This window comes from Myotis nattereri, assembly GCF_964212035.1.
Source record: "Myotis nattereri genome assembly, chromosome: 14".
Lineage (NCBI taxonomy): Eukaryota > Metazoa > Chordata > Mammalia > Chiroptera > Vespertilionidae > Myotis > Myotis nattereri.
Genome location: NC_138089.1, coordinates 4,111,865 through 4,124,531, shown reverse-complemented (window position 1 = coordinate 4,124,531; position 12,667 = coordinate 4,111,865). Strand labels below are relative to the sequence as shown.

Here is a 12,667-nt window from a genome sequence, read left to right as displayed (position 1 = left end):
CCACACTTCCTCTGAGTCTCAGTGTGCTTTTCTCTTTCCTTCTAGTTGTAGAATTTCCACTCAGCCTGCCTTCCTGTGTTTCTGGATGATGTTCTTTTTGTCTTTTAGTTGTAGTTTTGAAGTGGTTGTGCAAGGCAGCAATTTCAGGTGTTTACCTTTGCCACCATCTTGGTTTCTTCTCTATGTTGCTCTCTTTCATGTTCCCAATGTTCCCTTAAACTGTCCTCATGCATTTTAAGTGTGTTTTCTTTTTCTTGCTCCCATTGAGGTTTTTTTCTATCTCATATTCTAATTTTCTGATTCAATCCTCTGCTTCTTCTCACCTACTGTTAAATTCCTTTCAGTGTATTCTTTCTTTCATCTGTATCATTCTTCATTTCTGATTGGTTGTTTTTCATGGTTTCTATGTCCTTTTTCATGCTGTTGAGCATTCTAAAAAGGCATTACTGAGTCCTGCAGGGGTCATCTTGGAAACGGATGCACCCTCCCCGAGCTGTTTCCCGCGAGGGCAGCGAAGTTTGAGGCAGGAAACCGCCCTTGGTGCATGGCTGCACTGAGTCCTGGGTCCTCTTATCAACAGCTGTGCTCTCCCTGAACTGTTTCTGACTCGAAATAAACAGTGATGTTGAGAAGACAAGATGGTGGCGATATAAGCAGATGCATCCCAGGTCGCGTCCCGGAGCAAATGGAGTAAGCAGCTGAAACTAATAACATCCACCCCAAACTGGCAAAATTACTCAGCAGGTGAGACGGTTTGCAGCCTGGAAGGGCAGAACTCCCCTGGAAAGGTAAATAAACCAGGGATCTGGGCAGGAAAGTTTGCCAGACCTCTGAGCCCAGAGGGTCAGAGGGAGACTGCGTGGCAGACAGCCACGTCCCTTGGGACAGGCACAGCCCCTGACTGGGAAAAGGAGATCTGAGGGATTCCTGGTGCCGGGGGATTTGCAATCTGGGTTCTGTGATCACAGAGGATTGAGCCTAAAGGGGGCAGCCTGGAGAGCTTACAAGACCATGCAGTGCCGGTAAGAGAAGAGCTTACAGAAACTCAGCCTTCCCCGTTTCCGCGGCCGGCATTTGTTTGTATGTTTGTTTTCACTGAATCCTGTTCATAAGACATTTCAGATACAGACACTCACCTGTGCTGAAGAGAGGGAGAAGGTGCGGACGAGTGGAATCTGGGGAGAGGCTGAGGAGAAAGGGGGGGCCGAGAGAGATGGCAACGAATTGAGTGCTGAGACACCCCTGGGACCAGGATTGGGGCAGCCATTCTCTCCAGAGGGTGGGACTCCTCCACCTAGACCCCAGGCAAAGAGCACAGCCACACCCAGATTCCACCCTGAATGAGATGAAGGATTAAAATAATCTGATTAGTCCCTGGGAGTTAACAGGGTCTGGCCTATAAAGGGATTTTCAATCCCAGCAACAACACAGCACAGGTAACGATTAAAGAACGAGCTCTGGATAGTTGACCTCCCCAAACCAGTTTTAAGTGCAATAGAGAAAATAAAACCTTGCTACTGGATAGAGAAGCTGTATAGCCTCAGAGGCCAACCCAAAAACACTGCCACCCAGAGGTTGAGCCACAAACTGACTCTTAGCTAAACACAAATTAAGGCAGTCTGGGACACAAATACGGCCTGCTTTAAAATCAGGACTGTGGTTTGCAACACGGAGGAACAGTGTATCGCAGGGAAATTCAACACTCTCCTGAATACCTGGCAGGACTAAGGCGAGCCAGACTGACAAGTAGAAGAACCGAAGGACCTTCACTACTGCAAATTTTTTTTTCTTTTTTCACCTTTTCACTAAGAAACCAATTTTTTTTCTTCTTCTTTTTCCATCACCTGATTTTACCCTTTTAATTACTACATTTTTATTTTTAACCAGTATTATTACTGCTACCATTTTACCATTTTTTAAAGTGCCATTTTATTTTTTCTTTATTTTATTTTGGGATTAGTGTTCTCCATTCTATTTTCATCATTCCTTTAGCATAATTTTTCTCTACCTCAATTTTCCCTCTATGCTAAAATCCTCTCCCTCACTTTTCCCCTTTTGTTGTCCTGTTTCTCTTACACTATTCCTGCTTTAGATTTTCCCTATTCCTTCTGTTTAACTCCTGCCAAAATTTCATCTTACTTATATATCCAATTTCCAAACCACTGCTTTAGATTTTCCCTATTCCTTCTGTTTAACTCCTGCCAAAATTTCATCTTACTTATATATCCAATTTCCAAACCACTGCTCTAAATCCTTATACACATATCCCTTATCTTTCTTCACTATCCAAATTTTTTTCTCTCCTTTTATCTTTCTATTGTTTTGTTGCTGTTTGCTTGATTGTTGAGTATATTGGATTTTTGTTTGTTTGTTTGTTTTTGTGTGTGTCTGTATGTGTGTTTTTTAGGACTGGTTGTGAGGTTGTTTTGCTTTATCTTTTAATTTTTTTTCTGCTGGTTTTTCCCCTCCCCCCACCCCTCCATCCCCCCCCCCCCAGATTATTTTTGTGCTTCTGTTTTCCCTTGCCTCTCTTGATATTATTGGTTGTTTCTAGTTTGCATTCATCTCCAGGGAGCTGTTGCTGGAATTCGTTGGGATTAGTGGCAATTCTATCAGAGTTTTCTCCTCATATAAATAGTCTCTTCCCCCTCTTCTACTTTATTCTCTCTTTTTGCTCTCTTTTTTTCCCCTTCTCTTTTGTTCCCCCTCCTTTTTCCCAATTTAATTTTTGCACTCCTATTTTTCCCCTACTTTTCTTTCTACTCTTTTATCTTGTTCTCTCCTTTCTTCCTTATCCCCTAATTTGCTTAATTCGGGTGGTCACCTTCATTTGGGATTATTAATTACGTGAATATATTTGTGTTCAGTGCCTGGTATGTGGTGCCTTGTTGTGTTGTATTTTGTGCCTTTAAATCAACGCAGCAGATCCAAGAAACAGCAGCCTCCTGAGCACCACACCCTCTGCTGAGGAACAGCAGCTGTGTATGAAGCCTCCCCCAACCAGCCAGAAGAGCCACCACAGCTGTGAACAACACCCACCAGCGGAGCTACTGCCAACTGAGGAGCAGCTGCTACCACAACCACACGAGAAGCAACCACAGGCCAAGGAGCCACTGCCACCCAGGGAGCAGCCACTGAATGACTAAACGTCTAGATATGTCAGTGAGATCAAACATGGATAGACAAAGAAACCCCGAAAGGAAAGAAAAGGAGGACTCACCAGAAAAGCAGCTAAGTGATACAGAGGCATGCAACATGACAGAAAAAGAATTCAGAATAAGGGTCCTAGAGTGCATAAACTGGATGGAGGAAAAAATCAACAACTTATGCAAGAAGCAAGAAGAAAGAGATGAAAAAAATCAATAACTTATGCAAGAAGAAAGAAGAAACAGATGAAAAAATCAATAAATTATGTAAGAACCAAGAAGAAATGTAGAGCAATATAGCTGCAATAAAAAACACCATTGAAAGTATCAACAGTAGACTAGGAAAAGCGGAGGACCGAATTAGTGAATTAGAAGACAAGGAAGCAAAACACACCCAAACTGTACTGCAATTGCAGAAAAAAATTAAAAGACAGGAGGTGAGCCTAAGGGAGCAAGGATGGTACAATATCCGCAAATCAATAAACGTGATACATCACATAAACAAATTGAAAGAAAAAAACCACATGGTCATATCAATTGATGCAGAAAAAGCATTTTTGATAAACACCCATTTTTGATTAAAACTCTCAGCAAGGTGGGAGTAGAAGGATCATACCTAAACATAATAAAAGCCATATATGACAGGCCCACAGCCAACATCATACTCAATGAACAAAAACTAACAACATTTCCCCTAAGAACAGGAACAAGACAGGGATGCCCACTCTCACCACTCCTGTTCAACATAGTACTGGAAGTATTAGCCATTGCAATTAGACAAGAAGAAGAAATAAAAGGCATCCAAATTGGAAAAGAGGAAGTAAAACTGTCCTTATTTGCAGGCGATATGATATTATACATACAAAACCCTAGAGACTCCATCAAAAAACTACTAGACTTAATACATGAATTTGGCAATGTAGCAGGATACAAAATTAACCCCAAGAATTCTGAGACATTTCTATACACCAATAGTGAACTTTCAGAAAGAGAGATTATAAAAACAATCCCATTTACCATCACACCAAAAATATTAAGCTACCTAGGAATAAACTTAACTAAAGAGGTAAAAGACCTCTACTCAGAAAACTACAGGACACTGAAAAAAGAGATAGAGGAAGACATAAACAGATGGAAGAACATACCATGTTCATGGATTGGTAGAATCAACATCATTAAAATGTCCATACTACCCAAAGCAATCTATAAATTCAATGCACTTCCCATTAAAATACCAACGGCATATTTCACAGATCTAGAACGAACTCTCCAAAAATTCATCTGGAATAAAAAAAGACCCCGAATAGCTGCAGCAATCCTGAAAAAGAAAGAAGTAGGTGGGATCTCAATACCAGATATCAAGCTGTATTACAAAGCCACTGTTCTCAAAACTGCCTGGTACTGGCACGAGAACAGACATATAGATCAATCAAATAGAATAAGAGAGTCCAGAAATCGTCCCAAACCAATATGCTCAATTAATATTTGACAAAGGAGGCAAGAACATACAATGTAGCCAAGATAGTCTCTTCAATAAATGGTGTTGGGAAAATTGGACAGAGATATATGCAAGAAAATGAAACTAGACCTCCAACTTACACCATACACAAAAATAAACTCAAAATGGATAAAGGACTTAAATGTAAGACCGGAAACCATAAAAATTCTAGAAAAATCCAAAGGCAACAAAATCTCAGACATATGCCGAAGCAATTTCTTCACTGATACAGCTCCTAGGGCACTTGAAACTAAAGAGAAAATGAACAAATGGGACTACATCAAAATAAAAAGCTTCTGCACAGCAAAAGAAACCACCAACAAAACAACAAGAAAGCCCACTGCGTGGGAAACATATTTGCCAATGTCATATCTGATAACTGCCTAATCTCCAAAATTTACAGGGAACTCATACAACTTAACAAAAGGAAGATAAACAATCCAATCAAAAAATGGGCAAAGGACCTAAATAGACACCTTTCAAGAGGACATTCAGAAAGCCAAGAGACATATGAAAACATGCTCAAAGTCACTAATCATCTGAGACATGCAAGTCAAAACAACAATGAGGTACCATCTCACACCTGTCAGACTGGCTATCATCAGCAAATCAGCAAACGAAAAGTGCTGGAGAGGATATGGAGAAAAAGGAACACTCATGCACTGCTGGTGGGAATGCAGACTGGTGCAGCCACTATGGAAGACAGTATGGAGTTTCCTCAAAAAACTAAAAATGGAACTCCCATTTGACCCCACTTCTAAGAATATATCCCAAGAAACCAGAAACACCAATCAGAAAGGATGTATGCCCCCATATGTTCATAGCAGCACAATTCACCATAGCTAAGATCTGGAAACAGCCCAAGTGCCCATCAGTAGATGAATGGATTAGAAAACTGTAGTACATCTACGCGATGGAATACTATGCTGCTGTAAAAAAGAAGGAATTCTTACCATTTGCAACGGCATGGATGGAACTGGAGAGCATTATGCTAAGTGAAATAAGCTGGTCATTGAAGGAAAAATACCACATGATCTCACTCATTCATGGATAATAGAGACCATTATAAACTTTTGAACAATAATAGATATAGTGGCAGAGCTGCCTCAAACAGATTGTCAAACTGCAGCGGGAAGGCTGGGGGTGGGGGGGTTTGGGGGTAGAATGGAGGGGGGTAAGAGATGAACCGAAGGACTTGTATGCATGCATATAAGCATAACCAATGGACATAAGACACTGGGGGGTAGGGGAGGCCAGGGGATTGTCAAGGGCGGGCGGGGGGGGGGGCGCGGGGGGGAAGGACACATATGTAATACCCTTTGTAATACTTTAAGCAATAAAAAAATAAAAATTAAAAAAAAACCAGGGAAGTTGCTAAAACTATTTAAAAAAATAAAATTAAATTAAATAAAAAGCCATTACTTATACTCTCTTTCTGATAAATTGCTTGCCTCCATTTCCTTTACTTCTCATTCTGTAGATTCCTCCTGTACTTTCATCTGGGATCTGTTTCTCTGTTTCCCCATGGTTTCTGTTTCTTTGTGGGGGTTTTTCTTGTGTTTGGATAAGACTGGATGCCTCCCAGTCTTGATAAAGTGTCCATCTTGTGGGACCCCCTTGGTATACTTTTGATGCAGTAGTACATAGAATTGTTTTTAAATTTCACTTTCTGTTAGTTCATTATTAGTATGTGAACATCAAACTGATTTCTGGATTTTTATTTGTATTCTGCTCTTTTTCTAAATTAATTTATCAATTCTAGTAGCGTTAGAGGAAATTTTTAGAACTCTCTCTCTCTCTCTGTAATATCATGTCATCTGCAAATAATGACAGTTTTAGTTTTTGCTTTTTAATTTGGATGACTTTTATTTCTTTGCCTTTTCTGATTGCTGTGGCTAGGACGTCCAGTGCTAAGTTGAATAAAAGTGGTGAAAGTGGGCATTTTTGTCTTGTTCCTAATATCAAGGAAAATGTTTTTAGATTTTCCCCAATTAGTATCATGTTACATATTGGTTTGTAATGTATGACCTTTATTATGTCTAGAATGATTACATTTATTTTTACTTTTCTGAGAGTTTTCATCATAAATGGATGCTAGATTTTGTCTAATGCTTTTCCTACATCTATTGATATGTTCACATGAATTTTTATCTTTCATGTTGTTTACGTGGTATATTACTTTAATTGTTTTACATACCTAGAAACATCTTTCCATCCCAGCAATAAATCCCCCTTGATAATGGTGTGTGGTCTTTTTAATGTATTACTGAATTTGGTTTCCTAATATTTTGTTGAGGGTTTTTGCATTTATGGCTATCAGGGATTTTGGCCTATAATTTTCTTTTTTTGTAATGTCTTTGTCTGATTTTGGATTTAGGGCAAAGCTTGCCTCATAAAATAAACTTGGTATCTTTACCTTCTCTTGAATTTTTTAAAAACAGGTTGATAAGGGTAGCTTTAATTCTTTAAAATTTTTGGTAAAAATAAACTGATGCCATCTGGTCCAGGACTTTTGTTTGTTGGGAATTTTGCCTACTGATTCAATTTTGTTAGTAGTTATTGGTCTGTTCAATTTTTCTGTTTTTTTTTTTTTTTTAAATTCAGTATTTAAAGATTGTACATTTCTAGGAACTTATGCAATTCCTTCACATTGTTCAACCTGTGGGCAAATTATTGTAGTATTTTTTATAATCTTTTGTAGTTCAGTGTTGTCAGTTGTTATTACACCTCTTTCATTTCGATTTTATTTATTTGGGTCATGTTTCTTTTTTTCTTAATAAATCTATTTAAAGGTTTATCAATCTTGTTTATCTTTTCAAAGAGCTAGCTCTTGGTTTCATTGATCTATTGTATTGTGTTTTTAGACTATTGTGTTTATTCCCCATCTTATTTTTTCCTTCTTTCTTCTCACTTTGGGCTTTCTTTGTTCTTTTTGTATTCTCTTTAGGTGTAAGGTTATATTCTTATTTAAGATTTTTTTTTTATTTTTTGGAATAAGCCTGCATTGCTATGAATTTCCCTCTTAGAACTGTTTTTTTCCAGTTTCCATAGATTTTTTCTTATCATTATGATTTCATTTATCTCAAGGTATCTTTTGATTTCTTCCTTGATGTCATTATTAACCCATTTATTGTTTAGTAACATGATATTTAATCTCCATGTGTTTTTCTGTTTTCTTCTTGTAATTAATTTATAGCTTCATACTATTGTCATTGGAGATGATACTTGATATGATTCCCGCCTTCTTAAATTTATTGAGACTTGTTTTGTGGCTTATCATGTAGTCTATTCTTGAAAATGTCCCATGTGTGCTTGACAAGAATGTGTATACTTTCTGTCTGGATAACCTATCCTTTGATATCAATGAGGTGTTAAGTCCCTTACAACTACTGTATTTCTATCTATCTATCTATCTCTATATCTGTCACTATTTGCTTTATAAATTTAGGTGCTCCTTTGTTAGGTATATAAATGTTTATTAGAGTTATAGTCTCTTGTTTAATTGATCCCTTTATCATTATGAAATCTACTTGTTTGTCTCATAGTTTTTTAAAAGTCTATTTTTACTGCTATCATTGCTAGACCAGCTTTTTGTTGTTGTTTTCATTTACATGAAGTATCATTTTTTATTCATTTGCTTTCTCTTTTTGTTTATGTTTCTATCTGAAATGGTTCTCTTTTAGTCAGCATACTTCTGGTTCATGTTTTCTTATGTATTTAATCTACCCCATGTCTTTGATTGGAGTATTTAATCCATTTATATTTAAAGTGATTATTGATAGGTATATAGTTTTTGCTATTTATTATTCATATTTGTGCTCTTTTTTATTAAAGAAGTCCCTTTACATTTCTTCTAATATGGTTGATTGGTGATAAACTCCTTTAGCTTTTTCTTTTCTGAGAAGCTCTTTATGTCTTCCTCAATTCTAAATGATAGCCATTCTAGGTAGAGTAATCTTGATTGTAGGTCACTCTGAATATTCATTGCTTTGAATATTTTGTACCAGTGCATTCTGGCCTGGAAAGTTTCTGTTGAGAAATCAGCTAACAATCTTATGGGAGCTCCCTTGTAAGTAACTAAATGCTTTTCTCTTGCTAATTTTAAGATTCTCTCTTTGTCTTTATCCTTTAGCATTTTAATTATGATGTGTCATAGTGTTGACCTCTTTTTGTCTATCTTTTTTGGGACTCTCTGCACTTCTTGGACTTATATATTTATTTCTTTCACCAAGTTAGAAAAGTTTTCAGTTATTATTTCTCTCTTTTCTCCTTCTGGTACTCCTATGCTGCAAATGTTGTTACACTGGATGTTGTCCCAAATATTCCTTAAACTATTCTCATTCTTTAAAATTATTTTTTCTTTTTGTTGTTCCTAGTTGGTGTTTTCCACTACTTTGTTTTTTAAATTGCAGATTCAGTCCTCTGCTTTATCTGGTTTGCTATTGATTTCTCTTAGTGTATTTTTCATTTATTATTTCATTCTTCATTCTGACTAGTTTTTTTCATGGTTTCCATGTATTTTTAAAATTTATTGCCTCTTTGTTGAAGTTCTCACTGACTTCATCTATTCTTCCCTTAATTTCATTGACAATTTCAAGACATAATGTAGGGGTTACCAAACTTAGGCCTAATCTAGCTTGCTGCCAGTGTTTGTAAGATATGTGAGTTAGGAATTTTTGTTTGCTTGCTTGATTGTTTTTACTCTCTTTCAATTTTTTCTCATTTCCCTGTGGCTACCCAATAATTTTTAAATAGAAATAATATTTTAGGACATGAGAAAATTTTATAAAATTCAAATTTCAGCATTCATAAATAAAGTAGCATTGGGACATAGTGGCAACTATTCATTAATGTATTGTCTGTGGCTGCTTTCATGCTGCAATGGCAGAAATGAGTAGTAGTGACTGATCATATAGTCCACAAAGTCTAAAATATTTACTGTCTAGCCCTTTACAGGAAAAGTTTGTTGACCCCCTGACTTAAAGCATGTAGACTTTATTTTAGGGTTTGTTTTTTTTTTTCTGTTACGATTGAGGAATCTTCCCCAGGTTCATGTGCTGGCTTTGGCAGGAGTGAGGTGGAGGGTGAATCCTGCAATATAATAACACATTTCTCCTATGTGAAAATATACATTTCACTAAGGAGATTGCCAGAGAATTCCAGCTCAAAATTTCCCAGAATTATCTTCTGTGCAGAGAGTTTTGAATGCCCATAGCTAACATCTCATTTCCTATTTTTCCAGCTGTTGATTTGTAAATGCCAGGTGATTTGCATACATAGGAAATTTGTTTTGTACTTATTGATATTATCATACTTAGATATTCAAACACTGACTCCAGGGGCAAGCTCATTCAGGAGTACAGTGGCATGTAAAGAGGTGTTCAGCAGATATGTGTACGTCAGAACCATTCTCAGATTTCATTTGTGATCTGTCACCCCTGGTTTGGAACTGATCAAGTTTGATTCTATAGTTATAATGCATCTTATTTGTTTTCTGGTGGATCAAAAAAAAGGCTTTTTCTTTCAAGCCTTTCAATCAGCATATCACTAAACCCATCCTGAAATATGAGTAAATATAGGCAGATTACATTATAAAATATGTATTTCCCGACTCTCCAGAGTGCTGTGCATCACAGATACGTAGGGTCAGGGCTTGTCTTTGTGGATTCACAGACCTGGGTTCAGGTCCAAATTTGGTCACTTTCTGGTTGTTAGTCATTCACTCTGTGCTGTTCCTGTACTGGGCCTTGGTTTCCGCCTCTGTGAAATGGAGATAATGTTACATGCCTCATAACAGTGTTATGAGATTTCAACAAATCATGGTCTTTAAACTTCCAGTATGCCTCACATATGGTTGTGCTCAATAATTAGAAATTTTTTTTGATGATAACAGTTTCACACTTATCTCTTTCCCTACATTGCTTACACGTTCTCACTTGCTTTCTTTTCTTAACTTTCTTTCTCTATCTCACCATACTTCTCTCCTTTCACATTTGTCTTTGAAAATATTTTTCCTGTCTCTGTTCCTTCTCTCTCTCTCTCTATCTCCTCTGTCAAACACACACACACACACACACACACACACACACACACACACACACTCCTTAATCTGGTATATATGTGTTTGTGTAAAAAGGAAGTGCAATCTCCTCCCATCATGATCCAACTAAATTCATCTATCAGATATACATTTTTTCAGTAATCCTTTCAACAATCATCTAAGAAGAACCTATTTTATGCAGGAATAATTCTAGGCTCTAGGGAAGTCAGAACTAACAAGACTGACAAAGCCCTGTCCTCATGAAGCACGTATTTTGGGTAGGAGAAGCCAGATAATACTCACATGAACAATAAAAATTTAAAAATTCTATCAGATAGCCAAAACCGGTTTGGCTCAGTGGATAGAGCGTCAGCCTGCGGACTGAGAGGTCCCGGGTTCGATTCCGGTCAAGGGCATGTACCAGCGTTGCGGGCACATTCCCGGTGGGGGATGTGCAAGAGGCAGCTGATCGATGTTTCTCTCTCATCGATGTTTCTAACTCTCTCTATCTCTCTCCCTTCCTCTCTGTGAAAAATCAATAAAATATATTTTTTAAAAAAATTCTATCAGATAGTATGAGGTAACAAAAGGGAACCAGGGCAGGGTGAAGGACCGAGTCACAGGTAAAGAGGAGAGTTGATGAGCTAGGATCCTCAGGGTGGCTTATGTAAGCCTGAGGCATGATCAGATGGAAACAGCTATGGGGACGTCTGGGGAAAGATACTGCTATGTAGAAGGATTAACCTGGTGAAAGGCAGCAAGGCAGGAATGAGTTGATGCTCCCAAAGGACATGGAAGTAGCCATAGTGAGCAGGATGATGAAACAAGAGGAGAGTGGAGATGAGCATGGAGAGTTCTAGGTCACATGGAACCTTTAGGGCAAGAGAGGAGTTGGACTCTTATTCTAACTGCAGTGAAAAGCCCCTGCATGAAAATTATACGCTCTGATCTATACTTTAAAAATATCACATTGGTAACTTGGTGGAAAGGGTGCAAGAGTGAAAATACAATGGCTCTTTAATGAGACTTATTGAAGCCATCCAGGTGAGAGATGGTGCTGGCATGCATTTGTGTGATAGCAGGAAGATGGGAAGAAGTGGGCATGTTTGGGATATGTTATCAAGACAGAGTTACAGCACTTGCTGATGGAATGGCTGAAGAATGTAAGAGAAAGGGAGGAATCAAGGATGACTCCATAGTTTTGATGTACTCTGTATCTGTCACTGGGGATACAGTGGTGAAAAGGAATTCATCAATGGTCTAAATTGTTCTATGGAAAAAAGGAAGTGTCCTAAATATGGTTTTGGACAGAACCATCTTGTATCACATAATGTTTAGCATCCTTCTTGGAAAAATTTAATTTCTGCTAAACATGATTAAGTAATAATTCTGATGAACTTTAAAGGGATTGAAGCTTGTTGTAGGGAACCAGACACTCGCCCACTCAAGAGCACACTGACCTTTCACCATTCTTTTCTTCCTTTCATTTCTCTGGCTTTTTCCTTTTTTTGTATAAAATGTCCTTCCCAACAATAAATCTTTAACTTGAGTTACTAGAGGCCTTTTCCCTTTCAACAATCCTATATAATAAAGAGGTAATATGCAAATTGACCATCATGTCCTTGCACAAGATGGCGGCTCCCACGTGGTAACAAGATGGCCGTGCCTATGTCATCACAAGATGGCTGGCAGGGGAGGGCAGTTAGGGGCGACCAGACCAGCAGGGGAGGGCAGTTGGGGGTGACCAGGCCTGCAGGGGAGAGCAATTAGGAATGACCAGGCCAGCAGAGGAAGGCAGTTAGGGGTGACCAGGCTGGCAGGGGAGGGCAGTTGGGGGCAACTGGGCTGGCAGGGAAGCAGTTAGGAGTTGATCAGACTGGCAGGGGAGTGGTTAGGGAGTGGTCAGGCTGACAGGTGGAAGCAGTCAGGGGCAATCAGGCAGGCAGACAGGTGAGCAGTTGAGATCCAGCAGTCCTGGATTAT

General features: G+C 38.3%; 1 protein-coding gene across 1 annotated transcript in view; it reads left to right on the top strand.

The window, feature by feature from the left end:
• The window catches only part of GXYLT2 (glucoside xylosyltransferase 2), a gene marked incomplete at both ends in the record, with an annotated part of 146,304 nt that overhangs the window by 132,818 nt on the left and 819 nt on the right, over window positions 1-12,667 (top strand). The window lies entirely within an intron of this gene.